Genomic DNA, 20,592 nt, shown 5'->3' on the forward strand with positions numbered 1-20,592 from the left:
TTCCGTTTCCATGTCTCTCTCTCTCTTTCTCTTCAATCTATTCCGTTTCCATGTCTCTCTCTCTCTTTCTCTTCAATCTATTCCGTTTCCATGTCTCTCTCTCTCTTTCTCTTCAATCTATTCCGTTTCCATGTCTCTCTCTCTCTTTCTCTTCAATCTATTCTGTTTCCATGTCTCTCTCTCTCTCTCTCTCTCTCTCTCTCTCTCTCTCTCTCTCTCTCTCTCTCTCTCTCTCTCTCTCTCTCTCCATTCACTGGCCCTGTATTATTGCTATATTTAGCTATATTTTCTCTTGTTGTCCTTGATCGAATTAAAATCTTCATATTCTTTCTGCAAGCTTGCCTCCTGGTCAATATTTTAGTTTTTCCATGATTTACTGACTTTGTGCCGATCTACATTCCTAATTTTAGTTGTGTCTTGTATTCATTAACTCACAGTTACCCGACCTCTCGCAGACAAAATACTTATCGCATCGATTTAGTCATCTCAGAGGTGTTATACAGCCCCTCAGAACACAGTTGCTGATGCATAAATACACTGTGAAAATACCATTAACATAATGTGAACCAACTTGTTCCTGATGGTACTCTGGCCTCTCTCCAAGCCTGGCTAAAGACAAAGCCTAAGCCAGCGTTCTGGCCAGTAGCCAGACACAGATTAACAGAGTCTTGACACTGTCTAACAATGTGCACAGCTGCTATTCCCCTGTCTGCTGTAGTGTATATGCGTGTGGGAGGAGGAAGTGGAGACAGGCTGGGCCGTGGATGCATGGGTGAAGAGAGGAAATCCCCTGGGCACAGAGCTGGTAGGCAAAGCAATTCAATCATTTGAATAATTAATTTTCTAGCACTGGACTCCCCAAAATAATCATATTTGAACTGGGGACCCCCCGCCCTGACAAGCACTTGGAATTGTCGGAGTTGAGGCATTACATTTTTTTTGACTCGGTTCCACAGATAAATATTGTGAAAATAGCAGATCTACAAGCTCACAACGCAAGCTTGTATTTTCAAAAATGTTACAAATATTTTCAACATTTTTTATTCTTTCTCATATCATTTGACAATTTGGCCAATGTTTGACCAGTTTTAATAGTATAGTTTGTTGATTACTTTTGATGCAGTAATGGTCTTTTTTTTAGGTATTAAAAGGTCTTAAAGGTCCTTAAATTGTCACTACACTGTTATCTGGCCCCCCCCCCCCCCCCCCCAAAGTCCCGACCCACATGTTGAGAACCACTGATATAGAAGATGCACATGGGGAGTCTATTGGTTCAGCAGTACACCTGAAGAAAAATCACCCAAGACCACTTGATACCAATGTCCGCTGACTAGACACCTGCAATCCTCAGGAGAAGGACTGCTGAGTCCCTCTCCTCAAGCATAGCCTCTCTCTCTCTCTCTCTCTCTCTCTCTCTCTCTCTCTCTCTCTCTCTCTGTGCTCATCCAGGCTAGCTGGTCCAGTTCAGGCTTTGTGAGAATCTGGGTTAAGAAATGAAAGGAGGGAATGTAAAAGGATGACTAGTGTTAGAAAAGAGAGAGGGCACTTGTCCGTATATTTCAAAGAGTGGTAACAGGATATTGAACATGTAGACCTTTTTTCTAGTTGAAGGACTACAAAAATAACCTCACTCCGTCAAATGAAAGAAGCTTGCGACACACATTTTGTTTCACAGCGTATTGCATCTGAGACTCCGGGCGCAGAATCGATGACAGACGGAGTTTTATTTTTTCAAGCTACTAGGCAGGTGATTGGATGATCCCGCCCCTAGCAGCCGCTGATTGGTTCGTATGCGCAGCGGTTCGGGCAGCTTTACTCTGTGAGCAATCCCAGACCCTCCTTCCTGAAACCAAATGCAATGCAATGCATGAGATTTCCGGAGGGAGGGGGTGTTTACCAGGCTACTACAAAAAAGGAACAGCGTGATATGTAACGTGCATCTGGGTTCCACACACACACACACACACACACACACACACACACACACACACACACACACACACACACACACACACACACACACACACACACACACACACAGTCTCTCACACACACACACACACACACACACACACACACACACACACACACACACACACACACACACACACACACACACACACACACACACACACACACACACACACCTTCTGTACATGCTAATAGATGTAGTTCATAGTTTTGTTTAGTGAATACAAACAGTGACTGAGAAAGAGGGGGCGGCTGACAAAAAGATAAAAGAGAGAAACAGGTCGCAAGGGACATACAAGCACACACAAAGAAAGAGACACAGACTCCAACACACAGAGAGAGAGAGAGAGAGAGAGAGAGAGAGAGCGAGAGAGATTCCAGGCTGTTGTTGAGGGAAACCTTTCTACTCTTTGGGGAGCATAGGTCGTTCATGAACGTTATCAGCAGCTGGTTCAGCGTTGGGTGATCTTCTCTGCTTCCTTCCAGGACCGTCTTGTTTCCTTGAGGTCTGCCTTGACAGACCTTCTCCAGCTGTTCCTGGGACGTCCCGGCTTTCTTTTCCCTGTGGTTTCCAGGTTAAGGCCTGTCTGGGTCATACTATGTCCAATCAAGGCCCATTTTATGCTTTTTGATTTGAGTTTCAATTTGTTCTTGTTTTGTGATTTCCCTGAGCTATTCTATGGTCAATCTCAAACCTTTTTTAATATAAAGACCCCATAACTCAGTGTACAAATGGAACCCAATGGACCCTTACAGTCTTGTAAGGGTCCATTTGGAACCCCCTCAAGGAATCCTGAGGGTCCACGGACCACACTTTGAGAGCCACTGGGTTATTGTGTCTGGCCAGTAGATAGATTCCGTAGGATGTGTTGTACTGTAGCGTCAGTTTAAGAAGGTTTGAATTGGAATGGTTGCTGCTATGATGGTTCTCCATGTTTCTGCTCCATAAAATTAGACTGATTTGGCATTTGTGGACGGAGAGGGTTGAAGGACAAAATACTCAATGGACAGAAAGAAAAATAGGGGGAAGAGGAAATAAATCAGTGCATTTCTAACCAGAAAACATTTCCACAACTATCTCACTGTTCTCTTTTCCATCCTGCTATACCTCGGCAACCAAAAAAAGCTTCCTTGTGCTTTCAAGTAGGCCTAAGCATGCGTTGCAAAAAGAAAAAAGGAAAGAAAACCAATTTAAGCTTGCATTCCTAGCACATAATATGTTCCCAAGTAGGTAATATCTATCTGATATAGGTACCTGTTAGCTAAACCAACCATCTTATAGCCTATAATGAATATAGCATGCATGATATCGACTGCCGCGGACTGTCTTTTTCCTAATGCTCTGTTGCCATCTAGAGGCTGCTTAGAGTACTCCATCTCTGATGTGGTGAAAGAAAGCAGTGAGGGCCAGTTGTGTAAAGTAACTAAGTACATTTGCTCAAGTACTGTACAATTGTTAGGTACTTTTACTTTACTGGAGTATTTACAATTGTCTATACTTTTACTTCTACTCCACTACATCTCAGAGGCAAATATTGTACTTTTACTCCACTACAATTATTTGAAAACTTAAAGTAATACTAGGTAACTTTTTCAATAAAACTAAAGTTAAATTGTATATATTTTGTGAGTGGCAAATGTTTCACAACAACCACTCCATGAATTTCACCCCTGAAAGCCTTTTATTTATATATTTTCTATTGAACGCTGTCAGGGGCGCCTTTCCCGCGAAAATGACGCCATCTGGCCAGAAAACGGAAGCGGGAATGCACCGGTTTCCTGTTTGGCCAGGAACTACCGCACCGGTTTCCTGTTTGGCCAGGAACTACCGGGCTAATAACAAAAAGAAAACTTGCGCTGTTTTTAAGAGATTGTATGATTTGAAGATCGAAAAACAACAGAAAAAGAAAACACAGCTCACGGTAACTAAAGCTCCACTGGCTAAGAGAAACGATCCACAGATCGTATAAAACAATTAAAAGAACGCTTTTTGAAACGCTTCTGTCTTCCGGTGAAAACAAATGGAATTCTGGGTAACAGAGGAATAAACGAACGGCCTGCAGTGACGGTAATGACCAGCAGAGGCTGCTAAACATCGTTATTTGTGGACCTGCATTGTATAACTTTAACAAGTTACTAGTTACTTTGCAGATATAAATTATTACATTATAAAGCATACATTAACCACTTTAGCTCTGTTTTATACCCAGGCTATGCGACGCGTTGTGAGCTTGTAGATCTGCAATTTTCAAACATTTTCGTACTTTTACTTTTGGTACATTGAGCACATTTTGATACCAATACTTTTGTAGTAAATTTTGAATTCCGGACTTTTACTTGTAAAGGAGTATTTCGACATTGAAGTATTGATACTTTTACTTAAGTAAAACATGTGAGTACTTTTCCCACCACTGGTGAGGGGGCACAGATTCACATAGACATGTCCAAAGGGACTTGGCTAAGGTAAAGGTTTGTTTACTCATTAATTTTTTGCTCAGTTCGAATTAGAAGTTAATGAGAGATGTCAGATAGGCCTATAGGCTATCTATTTGTGTATGGAAGTTAGTGCTTGATTTCAGACTATACACACCATGCACCACATCTTAGCTTGATAAGAGTGGCTTAATAATTTAGACTGCCATATTGTGCCCTCCCCATGGGCCATGGCCTGAGGTTCTTGGCATTTCGTAGATAATCCTGCACTACCCACTGATGATGGATGAGGTGCGCGTCGGCAGCAGTGCCAACTCCATTAATGACTGATTGAACTGAATATCTCCCACTTGCAATATTATTACACAGAACATCCAGAGACAGAGAAAGAGAGTGTTTGTGTGTGTGTGTGTGTGTGTGTGTGCGTGCGTGCGTGCGTGCGTGCGTGCGTGCGTGCGTTTCCCGAATCTCACTCAAATAATTTGAGTCAAATTGTTATTGATAACTCAGAGATGGAAAGTGAGACTGTGAGGAGGGGAGACAGAAAACAGAGTTCACACAAATTTAAGCTGTTAGACCTCTCAAAACTTTTTTTATGACATGACACCGGTATTATTTGAAACAAAAGCCTGTTGCAAATTTTGCATACAGTATGGCACTGGGTCAGCCACATTCAAAACCCCTTTCAAATAGACTGGATTTATCTCGACACCCGTTTTCAAAATGCCAGGCATCTAACACGTGTTATGGATTTGAGTGTTGAAACTATGGTTCGTGAAATTGTGACTGTATTTGTAGCCTTTTCTTTTGTCTTTTTTTAAAAACATTTTTATCCCACGATTTTTCCACCCATTTTTCCACCCATTGCCAATTGCCTATGTAATCCTGGGCACTACTCTCCCTCTGCCAGCCTAGGGAGAGCCCAGAACTGAGCTCATGCCTCCTTCAATGCATGAGGAGCTAGCAAGCCGCTTCTTATCACCTGACAGGGGGGAGTTTCCTTGGTAGGACGTAGCGCGTGGAAGGAACACGTTATTCCTTTCCCCTCCTTCAGGCGCCCGGCTGACCAGGGGGAGGCAGTATAGAGATCAGGATTACTGCATGTTTTTTGTGAGGTACCTACCCTAGGGGAACATGCAAACTCCACACAGAAAGGCCCTTTCGCCAACCCCACCTAGGGTATGGGCACTGATGACACTGAGGAGAGGACACTGTTGTAGATGTAGAAACGAGGTAAGTCAAGCTGTGTCTTAATGCCGTGTATTCATAGTAAGCAGGTAATAATACAGCTGATATGAGGTAAAGTCACTTGAGGCATGCAGGTATATAAGTCACAGGCTCAGTACGTCCACAGGGTGGAGCTGTAGGCTAGCATAAACCACCCTGTAACATCTCCCTTCCTTTTGTAAAGTATCAACACAGGATCAATACTGCAACTCAACTGTTGACCTTCAATCAGAAAAGTAATCATCAAATTCAACAACAAATAGTGCACATAAGCAGAGACACTTAACCGTTTAAGACCGGGAACGCATCTGTGTCACTTTAGATTTCTTTGGCTATTCAAAAATAGCAGATCTACAAGTTCAGCTTGCAGATCGGCTATTTTTTTTAAATCATGGAAATGTGTGGAAATCTTTGAATATATATATTTTTAAACAAATACTTGTAAGATATTTTGTTCCAGGGATCCTCTGAAGCAAAAATTTGAGTTACAAATGTTCGCTTTCCCCTGAACCAAGCAGCAGCCCAGAACAGCCTGACTGGAGTCGCTCTCTACGGTGACCGGCTTGCGGACGTCATAGTACCTTAGGACTGGTACGGCCGTGACCAGTGCCTTGATTTCCTTCATGGTGGTGTCATGTTTGTTGTAGCCAGTGCCACATCACGTCTTTGTCCGACAGTCTCCTCAGTGGTTCACATACAGTACCTCTGACAAGCGCAGCATGAATCTGGACAGATAGTTCACAAATCCGACACACCGCTGGACCCCTTTTGCGTATGTGGGGTTTTGGCATGTCCAGAACCGCCCTGACTTTGTCAGGGTCAGCCTTGAGGCCCTCCGCGAACAGTATGTGGCCGTGGAAGCGGACCTCCATCACTCAAAACTGCAGCTTGTTCAGGCCCAGTCTCAGCTTTACTTCCCTGCATCTGTCCATCAGAGCGATGAGGTTTGTGTCATGGTCGCGATTGGCCTCATCCTCTGTGTCCCCACAGCCGACTATAAGGATATCATCTGCTATGGGATCAATCCCTGTCAAACCAGCCAGCAGCTCATGCTGCTTCCTTTGATACAGCTCCGGAGCAACTGACAGCCCCCGTTTTCTACCCCACGGTGTCCAGAACGTTGTCATCTCTTCATCCAAGCGGCACTGCAGGAATGCATCACGTGCGTGCATCCACCCAGGGTGAATATAGGTGCCTTTGGCAGCTTATACAACACGTCATCTAAAGTGGGCATAAGGTAGTGGGACCGTTTCAGAGCACGGTTGAGGGGCTTTGGGTCAATGCATAGTCTCAATTGGTCTGGCTTTTTCACAATGACTAGATTGCTAATCCAGTCCGTGGGTTGAGTGACTGTGGTCAAGTGCCCTTCCCCTGCGTGAGTAGGCCTACACCCAATAATTAATTCCTAAGACTCGGAGTCAGATATGGTCCTCTAGTTTCATATCCATTTGAAAGTTCTGCCAGAAAACGTGTGTTTAGTAAAATATCTCCACTCTTCCACGAGATTCACACGGACATCAATCTCTGCCAGCGACGAGGCCGGACCTGAAATGACTGCTGGACTGAACATATGAAAACTTCCTTTGGAAACAGTCGATGTTTGGGAAGCACAAACGTATGAGGCACACAATTGACAGGTGCGTTGCGATTTGTGCGGGGTAATGAATCACACCACCTTCCATTGTGCCCCATACAATTGTGCTCCCCAAGGAAGTTTTGATATATTCAGTCCTGCACTCATTTCGGGCCCCGAAATTCTTTTTTTTTTTTAAATAAATTATGTTTTTTACGTCAGTGGCAGGATTTGTAAACGGGAAAAATTACGTTTTTTACGTCAGTGGCAGTGAATGAGTTAAACTAGAGGACAATATCTGACTCCAGACCAGGTCTTAGGAATTCATTATTGCGTGAGTACACATGCAGCGCGGAGCACTTTATTGCCGCGGAGATCAGTCTAACCGTAAGCGGATGGGACCGATCTATGGCTGTGTATTTGGAATACATGAAATGTATGTAAGATCAGAGACATTCTAGGGCTAACTCAGACTAAGATGCGATGATAACGGCAGTCCATCAACATAATCAAAGCGATTGGCTGTAACGTTATGCGTTATGATCAGATCAGTCAACCAAATTGGATATTAAAGAAAGGAGTCACACAGTCCGTGTAGTTTGGCATCCGGTGCAGGAGCTGGACAATGAAAACAAAAAAGGTAGTAATCAAATTAGAAAAGATTGTAATGAAGAGTTCCTCGTTGCAATGAGCAGCCAACTCATTTCCAGTGGACGTGCGGGTCATGTAAAAAACATGACTATAATTACTTGATCATGACATCCCATTGAGTGACTATGAGCTTGTAGATCTGCTATTTTTGAAAAACCTCGAATGTGTGCAAATCTTTAAATCTTCTTTTTTTTAAAGGCGAACATTTTGAACTCAAATCTTTGCTTCTGGGGGTCCCTGGCACAACATATTTTCAGGTCGGGTCCGCGGCCAAATACATAGCAATGTGGGGGTCCTTGGCACGAAAAAGATTGAGAACCGCTCTAGAGGAGTCTTGGTTCCAGAAAATGTGGCTTAGGTTCCACACAAACAACCCTCTGGATGTCCCAAAACTCCAAAACTGTATATTTTGTGTGACTTTTTGTGAAAATAAGAAAGAAACAGATTAGCGATGTGCGATATTATCGGCCTCCCGATATTATCGGCCAATATTAACATAAAAATTTAATATTGGAAGATATCTGTATCGTTTTTTGAGAAAAAAAAAAGTAGAGGTACATCCTCTGCCTTCTGGCAGTGTGTACAGGAAATTTGGTGCTCAGTTCTGTGTTTTGCAGGACTATCCCCGGTCAGACAGACACACACTGACAGATCCTTTCTTAGACGACTCAGCCCCTAAAAAAAGAGAGGGTAAATTGAAGTTTAGGGGGGCACATTATTAATAATAATAATAATAACTTGAATTGTTTTATTGTACATTAGGTAGGTGAATATACATGAGAGAATTCCATCGTATCATCAATTACTGTATTTTTGCCAGTTTTCCCCTGAAATCCTTTTCTTCTGCAATCATTCAATTGGAACCCCAGAGAACAAAACCTTCATACAGTTGCAACAGGTGTTTGTAGTTCTTGAAGTCTTATTGTTATTATTGTTTTTAGGGGGAGGAGTAGCAGTAGTGGCTCAGAGCTCATGTATTCTCCTTTTCAGCAACGTCCTGCTTCCCACTGTTGGCCACTGAGCAGCTTCAGTGGAGCGGGTTCACTTCCTTGCTCAAGAGCAATTCAACTGTTTTTTTGTTTTTAAATTTAGCCCACGATTTTGTTACCCATTTTTGGGGTTTTTAAAATGTACGTAAGACCCGCCAGGATTACATGCCTAAGCTTGTAATCCTGGGCGCTACTCTCCCTCTGCCAGCCTGGGGAGAGCCCCGAACTGAGCTCATGCTTGTTTCAACGCATGAGGAGTGAGCAGGCCGCTTCTAATCACCTGACAGGGTGGAAGGAACTCATTATTCCAACCAGTTCCTTTCCCCTCCATCAAGCGCCCTGGCTGACCAGGGGGAGGCAGTATAGAGACCAGGATCACTGCATGTTTTTGTGAGGGTACCTACCCTATGGGGACACAAGAAGAACATGCAAACTCCACACAGAAAGGCCTTTTCGCACTTCAACGGTGTTGAGGGAGGGGTGAGTGTTATTCATTCACTCCCCCACCCAGATTTTTTCATCACTGAACCTTTTAACCCTTAAAAGTTTATCTACCCATCTCCTGTTTGGATCTCCCTTCCACAGAGTAGACTGGTCTAGTGGCGATGCGTAGATATTTAGCGACTTCGTACAAATTTGACATCACATCATCTTTCGTACTGAGCGTGCACGGGGCGAGCAATGTGGCTTTGGTAAAATTAGCTTTCATGTATTTTCCATAACGAACCACCTCTTCCTTTCCTTTGTAATCTGGGGGGGTCCATAAGATGGGGACAAGCTCGTTCTCTTTCTTCGTATTGCCCTTGGTGTCGTCGACCTCATAGCTTACGTCATACAGAGCAAGGCGGCAATGATCTTTTGGCAGCTCTTTTAAAAACTTTGGGAAGTACCAACTTATGTTTTTGGGTTTGTCCAGACAGATCTCCTTATCGGTGGCCATGCTTCCGGCATCGTTATCCCAACGCAATATCACAAACTTCCTCTGTGGCCGTGCCATCTCTCCATAAAGGTCAGCCATTACGGTGTCGTGCATTGCTTGAATGTTAGCAGCCATTGCTTATGAATAGATGGAAGTCTCTTTGTGTGAAGGTAAAATAAACTGGGAATGACACGTCTATCTGTTCAGCGGCCAATTTATATCCTCCAGGCCAATATGTGTTACATTGCATTTGATGGTGTACATATTTGGGCATATGGTTGCTTTTTGCCAGACCCAAGGGGTCGGGCTTACATGAGGCTTTGTATCTGTTTTCTCCATACATGGTATGTCACTTTGTCCCCCGGCCCCAGCCAAAAAAGTCTGTCCCCCTTTCGTCATAGAAGGGACATAGAAGGGACACACGTCATGCGAAGCCCGGCCATTCAGATTTCAACCACTAGGGGTCTGGCAGTACCAGGTCTCCTGGTTCTTTTTTAAATAATAAGTTACAGGAGTTTTTACTATGGTTTGTGAGCTTACCATAATCACAGTAATCCTTAATCATATTCCATCATATTCAAGGGCTTTTGCAGAGAAATTAGATAGACTCTCACTTTCAAATTAGAGCACCGCAGAGGGCATGCTGTGTGTGTCTGTGTCCAACATCTAATCTACGATTAGTGGGACTCATTCAAATGACCACCAGTGAGTCCCGGCACTCACTTTATTGAAAACCTAACAACATCACTATTATATTAGATTTATTAGATATTATATTGATATTATATAGCTATTTTATTTGATTAGATATGTGATGTTGTTACCTGACAATTAGTTAACTTTTGGTGAAAAAGCCCGCATATATCGGTATCGATTCAATATCGGTATTGGAAATTAGGAGTTGGACAATATTGGTAAATCGGATATCAGTAAAAAAGTAAATAAACATTGAACATCCCTAAAAGAAATGCTTAGCTTTAATACGTTGACGAGAAGGAGAAAGGGAACAACAGTAAAGCAGGCCTCAACAAGCTAGTGAAAAATCACTGGCTAGTGTATAGTTTATGTGGAGATGAAAGTTAAATAAGATAAAACAAATCGAACACAAATCCCACATTTTTCACCCGTTTTTAACGTAACATATCTTTTCAGACGTGACCCCATGAATTTTACAGACATTTGAGGAGATGAGAAAAAAAGCTTCCCAAATAAGCTCCTGTTTTTGTTTAGTTGTTTAGTTCTTTGTGGCATAAACACAGATACTGACCATGATACTGACCGTGATGCTGACATGATACTGACCATAATACTGACCATGATGCTGACATGATACTGACCATAATACTGACCATAATACTGACCATGATGCTGACATGATACTGACCATAATACTGACCATAATACTGACCATAATACTGACCATAATACTGACCGTGATACTGATCATAATACTGACCATAATACTGACCATGATGCTGACATGATACTGACCATGATACTGACATGATACTGATCATAATACTGACCATGATACTGATCATGATGCTGACATGATACTGACCATGATACAGACATGATACTGACCATGATACTGACATGATACTGACCATGATACAGACATGATACTGACCATGATACTGACATGATACTGACCATGATACAGACATGATACTGACCATGATACTGACCATGATACTGACATGATACTGACCATGATACTGACATGATACTGACATGATACTGACCATGATACTGACAATGATACTGACATGATACTGACATGATACTGACATGATACTGACCATGATACTGACAATGATACTGACATGATACTGACATGATACTGACCATGATACTGACAATGATACTGACATGATACTGACCATGATACTGACAATGATACTGACATGATGCTGACATGATACCGACCATGATACTGACATGATACTGACCATGATACAGACATGATACTGACCATGATACTGACCATGATACAGACATGATACAGACATGATACTGACCATGATACTGACATGATACTGACCATGATACAGACATGATACTGACCATGATACTGACATGATCCTGATCATAATACTGACCATGATACTGACATGATACTGATCATAATACTGACCATAATACTGACCATGATACTGACCATGATACTGACCATCCTCCTATAATTTGACAAAGCTCTGTGAGGTAGGTAGGGTGGTGGTGAGACCAAAATATTACTGACCATGATACTGACATGATACTGACATGATACTGACATGATACTGACCATGATACTGACCATGATACTGACCATGATACTGACATGATACTGACCATGATATTGACCATGATACTGACATGATACTGACCATGATACTGACCATCCTCCTATAATTTGACAAAGCTCTGTGAGGTAGGTAGGGTGGTGATGAGACCAAAATTGTTCTGCCCGGTTCCCCTCAGTGGCTGGAGCTATTGATCTGAAATTGCACACAGCCCGTTTTTCGATTTCCCCAACTGTCAGCTGTTTATTTGCGTTTTTATGTAAAAGAATGTCGCCATGGTTTCGGCTGCCCAGCTGTGGGATGGCCCCGCGAGCTATGGGATGAATGGCTCCCGGGTTGCCAGATCTTGTGCGCATATCCCCCCACGGATGCGTCGACCGGGTATGGACTATTCTATCCTACTTCCTACTACTTTAATTGAAATGACCTCCAAAATACGTCCGAGGTTGATCAGCACACGATCACTCCACTTGCCTCCAAACTTGCCACAGACTATTGATCAGAGCTCTGTGGAGCTTAGAGGAGGGGGAGGAGAGGAGAGGAGAGGAGAGGAGAGGAGAGGAGAGGAGAGGAGAGGAGAAGGGGAGAGGGAGAGGAGAGGAGAGGAGAGGAGAGGAGAGGAGAGGAGAGGAGAGGAGAGGAGAGGAGAGGAGGGGGAGAGGAGGGGAGGGGAGGGGAGGGGAGAGGGGAGAGGGGGAGGGGGTAGGGGGTAGGGGAGAGGGGAGAGGGTAGGGGGAGGGGGAGGGGGAGAGGGGGAGGAGAGGAGGGGAGGGGGAGAGGAATGTGAGGGTAGATGTGAGGGCTGCAAAGCGGCCCAAACCTCTAGTTTTGTTTGTATGTGTTCTTGTAATACTGATCGTGATGCTGACATGATACTGATCATAATACTGACCATGATACTGACAATGATACTGACAATGATACTGACATGATACTGACCATGATACTGACCATGCTACTGACAATGATACTGACAATGATACTGACATGATACTGACCATGATACTGATACTGACCATGATACTGACAATGATACTGACATGATACTGACATGATACTGACCATGATACTGACAATGATACTGACATGATACTGACATGATACTGACATGATACTGACCATGATACTGACAATGATACTGACATGATACTGACATGATACTGACATGATACTGACATGATACTGACCATGCTACTGACCATGATACTGACCATGATACTGACCATGATACTGACAATGATACTGACATGATACTGACATGATACTGACCATGATACTGACAATGATACTGACATGATACTGACATGATACTGACCATGATACTGACAATGATACTGACCATGATACTGACAATGATACTGACCATGATACTGACAATGATACTGACATGATACTGACATGATACTGACCATGATACTGACCATGATACTGACATGATACTGACATGATACTGACATGATACTGACCATGATACTGTCAATGATACTGACATGATACTGACATGATACTGACATGATACTGACCATGCTACTGACCATGATACTGACCATGATACTGACCATGATACTGACAATGATACTGACATGATACTGACATGATACTGACCATGATACTGACAATGATACTGACATGATACTGACATGATACTGACATGATACTGACCATGATACTGACAATGATACTGACATGATACTGACATGATACTGACCATGATACTGACAATGATACTGACATGATACTGACCATGATACTGACAATGATACTGACATGATACTGACATGATACTGACCATGCTACTGACCATGATACTGACCATGATACTGACCATGATACTGTCATAATGCTGACAATGATACTACTGATACTGATTATTACAGTCAGTAATCCTCACCCCCTCTCCTCTCCTCTCCCCCCTCCCCTCTTCTCCGCTCCTCCCCTCCCCCCTCCCCTCTCTCCCCCCTCCTCTCCTCTCCTCCTCTCCTCTATTCCCCCTTCTCTCCTCACCTCTCCTCTCCTCTCCTCCTCTTTTTTTTGGTGCTGCGGCTAAAATGCTACAGCCAATCAGACGAGTGAATTATCTTGTGTTTCCATGTTAATGAAGAAATTATAAATGTTTTGTCTGGTTCTAAGTCACCAGCTTACAAACAAGCTTATTTTAAAATCAGATCGGATATAAACATAAAGCTCTTGATCTTATGTTTGCTTCGATGAGATTCCTTGGAACTGAATGAGCTCAAATACAGGGTTCACATTCAGAACCCCTTACTAGATCTACTGCTGTCACAGCCGCCATGGGCTTTTAGCTTTGGTGCCCCGGCAATGAGTACTGCAGGTGGAGGACCCTTCCCTTTTGGGACTTCAACAACCACTGCTGCTGCCCCTTCAGGTGGGTTGTTCTCCTTTGGAGGTCCATCACCCATCACAGACATCACAGGCTCAAATGCAGCCTCAAGCTCCATGGCAGTACCTTCAACAAGTGTCCCAGCTTCCCTGGCTGGCTATGCTATCTCCACTGGTTTTTGACAGGGTCTCATTTGTGACCCCCAGTGCTGCTGCCCAGCCCACCCAGGCCAGCAGTACTAACCTATACTGTGGGATTTCGCTTTGGTGCCCCTGCAATGAGCACTTCCGGTGAATGACCGTTCTCTTTTGGGACTTCAACAACCACTGGACGTACATCACAGACATCACAGACTCAAATGCAGCCTCAAGCTCCACCTGTGGCAACAACGGCAGTACCTGCAACAGGTATCCCTGCTTCCCTAGACTGCCCCAACGCTCCTGATTTCGTGTATAGAGGGGCGGGTGTATAGAGCCGGCGAAAGACTGCGCCTGATCCCATTGGTTCACCGATCTGTCCGTCAACCCCCGCCCCTTTAACACAACATTACGAGCGACGCCCACTGCACTCTGGTTGGTTGGGAAGTGAAACACTTCCTCATACCGAGTACACCGACGGGCTGGGCCAGGCTTTTATTTTTTAGCAAAACTAAACAATAAAAGCCTGGAGATCGAGGCTACTGCTTCCCTGACTACCCCTGCCGGCTCGTCCCTTTTTGGTGGGTTCTCATTCGGTGTCCCAAATGAGCCCTCCCAGATCAGCAGCTCTAATCAAACCGTGGGGTTTAGCTTTGGTACCCCTGCAATGGGCACTTCCGGAGGAGGAGCCTTCTCTTTTGGGACTTGAACAACCGCTGCCGCCTCCACTGCAAGTGGGGACTTTGGATGTACATCACAGTCGCCATCCATATAGGACATAAAAGGGTCACAGACAGACAGATAGACAGAATAGAGATCTCCATATATGCCATTATATTGGGATATCAGTCGGATTGTGGAAAACCTCCAATCCGACCGACTACACACCGGGCACCACATTACCTCAGGTGCCTGTGTCCCTTTTATGCCCCTATACTGTATGGGGTCTCTGTACTTGTCTGACGGTGTCCCTTTTATGTCCATATGTGGATATGCCTGATCAACAATATATCCCCATATATTGGCATATCGGTCGGATCAGAGGTTCTGGAAAACAGCATCTCCATATATGCCCATATATGGGCATATCGGTCAGACTGGCAGTTCTGGATCCAACTGAGAACCAATCAGACACCAATGAGTGATGACGTCAAAATGTGAATATATAAACTCAACACTCTGCTGTTTCTATGCTAGTGAAGAACTAGAATTTTTTTGTCAGGTTTTATAGCACCAGCTTACTGACAAACTTATTTTAAGTAGTGAATGAATCAGATCGGAAATAAACGTAAAGCTCTCAATCTTGTATTTGCTTCCACTGGATTCCAAGAATGGGTGAAGAATTCAACTTTGGTCAAACCTCTGGGTTCACATTTGGAGGAACCCCTAGATCTGCTGCTACAACCCCCAACACTGGGGCTTTTGGCTTTGGTGCCCCTGCAATGAGCACTGCAGGTGGAGTACCCTTCTCTTTTGGGGCTCCAACAACCACAGCTGTCGCCCCTGCAGGTGGTTCGATTTTTGGAAGTCCATCACAGACTCAAATGCAGCCTCAAGCTCCAACTGCGGCATCAACAGCAGTACCTGCTGGACCTGGACTGGCTGGTCCTGCTGGCTCCTCTGGTTTTGGCGGGTTCCCCCCCTCTGTGGGGTATAGCTTTGGTGGCCCTGCAAAGAGCACTGCAGGTGGAGGAGCCTTCTCTTTTGGCACTCCAAACACCACTGCTGCCTTCCCTGCAGGCGGGGGCTTCTTTGGTACATCCCAGACATCACAGTCTCAAATGCAGCCTCAAGCTCCACCTGCGGCATCAATGGCAGTATCTGCAACAAGTGTCCCAGCTTCCCTGGCTGGTCCTGCTGGCTCCTCTGGTTTTTGTGGGTTCCCAGTTCCTGCTGTGGGGTTTAGCATTGGTGCCCCTGCAAAGAGCATTGCCAGTGGAGGAGCCTACCCTTTTGGGACAACCACTGCAACCACTTCCGCCTTACCTGGTGGGGGCTTCTTATCACAGACATCACAGTTTCAAATGCAGCCTCATGCTCAACCTGCGGGGACAACGGCAGTACCTGCAATAAGTATCCCTGCTTCCCTGACTGCCCCTGCTGGCCCCTCAGCTTTTGGTCGGGTGGCATTCAAGACTCCCAGTGCTGCCCAGCTTCCCGCTCCAGCTGCGGCAACAACGGCATCACCATCTGCGGGCCTCTCAATAGGTGGAGCCAGTGTCCAGGCTACCACAGCAGCCCCTACTGCCTCACCCGCTTTAACAGCCCCAGCGCTTGTAACACATGTCCCTGCTGGCTCTCCAGGTTTTGCCGGGTTCCAATTGAAGACCTCCAGCACTGCTGCGCAGCCCACTCAGGCCAGTAGCACAAACCCAAGTGGGCTGTTTGGCTTTGGAGCAAGTACCACAGCTTATGCACCTGACCATAGAGCTACTACTGCTGCTGCCGCTGCTAGAACAGATGCCTCAACTGGATATTTGCTCGGTCACAAACCTTCTGCAGCCACTACAAGCAGTACAATAACTGCTCCTTCAGTGATGACATATGCCCTGCTAGAGGATATGATCAACAAGTGGAGTATCGAGCTAGAGGACCAAGAGAGACATTTCCACGAGCAGGCAACCAAGGTTAATGACTGGGATTGCATGCTGGTGAAGAATGGCGAGATGATCACATCCCAGCACAAGGAAATAGAAAAACTGAAATTGGATCAGAGACGGCTGAATCAGGAGCTGGATTTCATCCTGTCCCAACAGAACGAGCTGGAGGACTTGCTTTCCCCACTGGAGAAGTCTATGAAAGAGCAGAGCAGCAGAACCATGTACATGCAGAACGCAGATGTAGAGCGCGAGAAAACATACAAGCTTGCCGAGAACATAGACGCACAGCTCAAAAAGATGTCACAGGATCTGAAGGAGATCATTGAGCACCTCAACACTTCCTATGGCCCAGCAGACACCAGTGATCCACTTCATCAGATCTGCAAAATTCTCAATGCCCATTTGGATTCACTTCGGTGGATCGATCAGAATGCAGTTCTTCTACAGAGGAGAGTGGAGGATGTGTCCAAAAACTTACAGTAATTGCCTGAAGATGTACATTTTCAATTAAACAAGTTTGTTTTATAGAGCAATACTTTGTGACAACATAGTATAGTAATTTGTGCTTTCACAAGCATGGTGTTGGATTTGGACTCGTTTTGAACCGACAAGGGCAGCGATCCAGACATCGTTCCAACCACTACACCGATCAAATCTCAAATGTCTTGTGCATGCTCCCAGCTGGCCAAGGAACTCTACAAATATTTTTCAAACTTTTTTTTTAATATCATATTTATTAAAATTGGCCAATGGAAGGTCAGACAGACCACGGCGACGTCACTCTGACTCAGACATAACCATTGCCTTATATCAGTTCCACCACTGAGGGGGCAGAAACAGTGTCGTCACGTGGTTCATGTAAACTGGAAATAGTTACAAACGCCCATAGACTCCATTGCATTCGGTAAACTTCCGGTTTAGGGCTTTGTCACTATTCGCCAATAGAAGGCGATGTAGAAGACCTGGCCCGAAGAAGTGGACGGAGGTGATGTAACTCCTTGAATGGCTCTGCCATAAACAAACCCGATACGCCCAAATATAAACAGGACCACGGCCACGTCACTATGTCTCAGACATAACCATAAACAAAACCAATACGCCCATATATATAGGCATGTCACTATGACTCAGACATAACCATAAACAAAACCGATATGCCCATATATAGGCATGTCACTATGACTCAGACATAACCATAAACAAAACCGATATGCCCATATATAGGCATGTCACTATGACTCAGACATCATCATACCACCAGATCTCTGTCCGGGGCATAACTTGGGAGCGATAGACCAGATGGTCCCAGCTTTGGGGTGTGGGCTTGATTGAATGTGCCAAACTGCAATCCTGAGGTCTGAGGCAGAGGCATCGGTTCTAGGCTTCTCTGGTGGCTCTCTCTTCGTGAGAAGTTTGTGCCGGGCGTTGCGAATGTGAAGGGGGTTTATTATTCGCTAAGCTAAGCTGACTGTTGGCTATCCATAACTCGTTCGTTAGGTTTGTTTGTAACTGAACCTAACCTGTTCTCAAAGAAACAATCCACAGATCTAATGGAAAACTGAATGTCAGGGTGTGAGTCCGGAGAAGGTTGAACCCAACTGCAGAACGAAGAGGCACTGCAGTCCAAATGCAAGGGTTAGAACATGCAGCGGCACTAGAACACGACTACTGACTTACACACAGGACACAGGTGAACCCGATGATGGACAATTGTATGGTAAGAATTGGTATCCCGCCCTGAAAATGTTTACTGAAGAGCTGGAGAGACCCCTGTTACTGAAAAAACACTCTATAGAGTACTGAAGTCCTGACGGAAGTAATTTCTCTATGGAGAATAACATTGGGTCGTCTTAGAATCGTCTCATATAAGAATTGTGGTCCAAAAATAAACAAACTGTCCCGCCGATATTCATATCCATATGAGTCAAACCGCCAGGATCAATTGAAATAAACCGCGACCCAGGTAGGATGAGTAAATTACATCAGACTTTGGTGCTCTATAACAATTACTGAGTGATTATTATCTGAATATAGATACATTTAAAGCAGCCCTGTAGCCAGTCTTTGCTTTGACCTGCAGTTCTGCCTTGGTGCCTTGGCAAATGCCAGGATGAAACTCATTGTCTCCCCTATACATAGTAATAGAGTCAAGCCCCTAGCAAGGACCCCCCTGAGTCTATACATTTATGGAAGGATATTGCTTAAACATGTAACTTTATAATTTTGTGGGACATAATATGCAATATAGTTGTTAAAATGTTACATAGTGCAACTCATACACTTATTTTAACGAAAGAATATCACTTACCCTACCTTTAATAACTTACCCTATCACTTACCCTACCTGAAATAAATAAATAAATCATCTTTCAAAAATAATGTATTGATATTCACAAGTGACCAATAGTCAAACCTTCTGGACAAGTCAGACATTGGACTGACGATGGACAGCCAAGGGGAGTTGCAGTGTATGTTTTTGGGATCACAATATAGTTGAATGGTGATGCCAGCTAATCACCATTTTGCCACTGCTGTCACTCTTGGCTTTGATCATCTGCCAAGAACACAATGCTGTGACTTGACTAATTGTCTTGGTTGGCCGGTACGGTTCTACACACGTCATAAATACCAGTTCAAACCAGGCACAACATCAAACCCACCACTGTTATGTGCACAGCATTTCACCTGATGTTGCCCAATTAGAATTTAGAATCTCAATAAAAGACACTGGCGTCTATAAAAACATTAGCATGACAGACACAGGGCATATAATTGTTTGAGGGACGTATTGTCAAACCAAGGGGGGCATGGCACCCATGAAATCCCTGCTCTGGTTACAGGTGTCTACCGTAGCCGCCTGTCCTAACTAATAGCATACAGCTGTCATATGGTAGCTAGAAGGGGCCCGCTTATGGGGGTTTGGGACTGGTAGTTCACTGTAGTGACTTAAAGGGATAGTTCACCCAACAAAACAAAAAAAGTCACCCCATGGAGACTTGAATTCATGCAAACGTTTTTTTTCTGGTGAACTATCCCTTTAATCAGAGTTTTAAGGTGTTTATAGTAGTAGTTGCAAAATATGCCAATATGAGTGGCCAGCCGGTGGCCCCTTTTACGCAAATAATTTTTTGAGGGGAGCCACAAACATGGTCTGGTTTGCCTCTCCCCTCCCCTGCCACTGGGAAAAACAAATGTGCCTTGTGAGCTGATAGTAGGCCGTCTGGTGCTATAGCGCGTGGATAGTTTACTGAGAAGCACCAAGGCCTGGATCAGGTGTTTGGTTCCTGCTGTTCTTATATAATCCACATGTGGTGGGGGTTCGGTTCTCTCCGTGGCATCCTTGTAAAGCACTCATGACCACTGGAGACCTTACATAACTCTTGCTGCAGTGGTAAAAAAAAAAAAGGGGGGATGCAGACCAGTTGCTGTAGGTCTCAAGATGGAGAGGAAAGTTGCATCAACATCA

Source organism: Gymnoscopelus braueri (genome assembly GCF_963280865.1).
Source record: "Gymnoscopelus braueri genome assembly, chromosome: 23".
In the NCBI taxonomy this organism is placed as follows: domain Eukaryota; kingdom Metazoa; phylum Chordata; class Actinopteri; order Myctophiformes; family Myctophidae; genus Gymnoscopelus; species Gymnoscopelus braueri.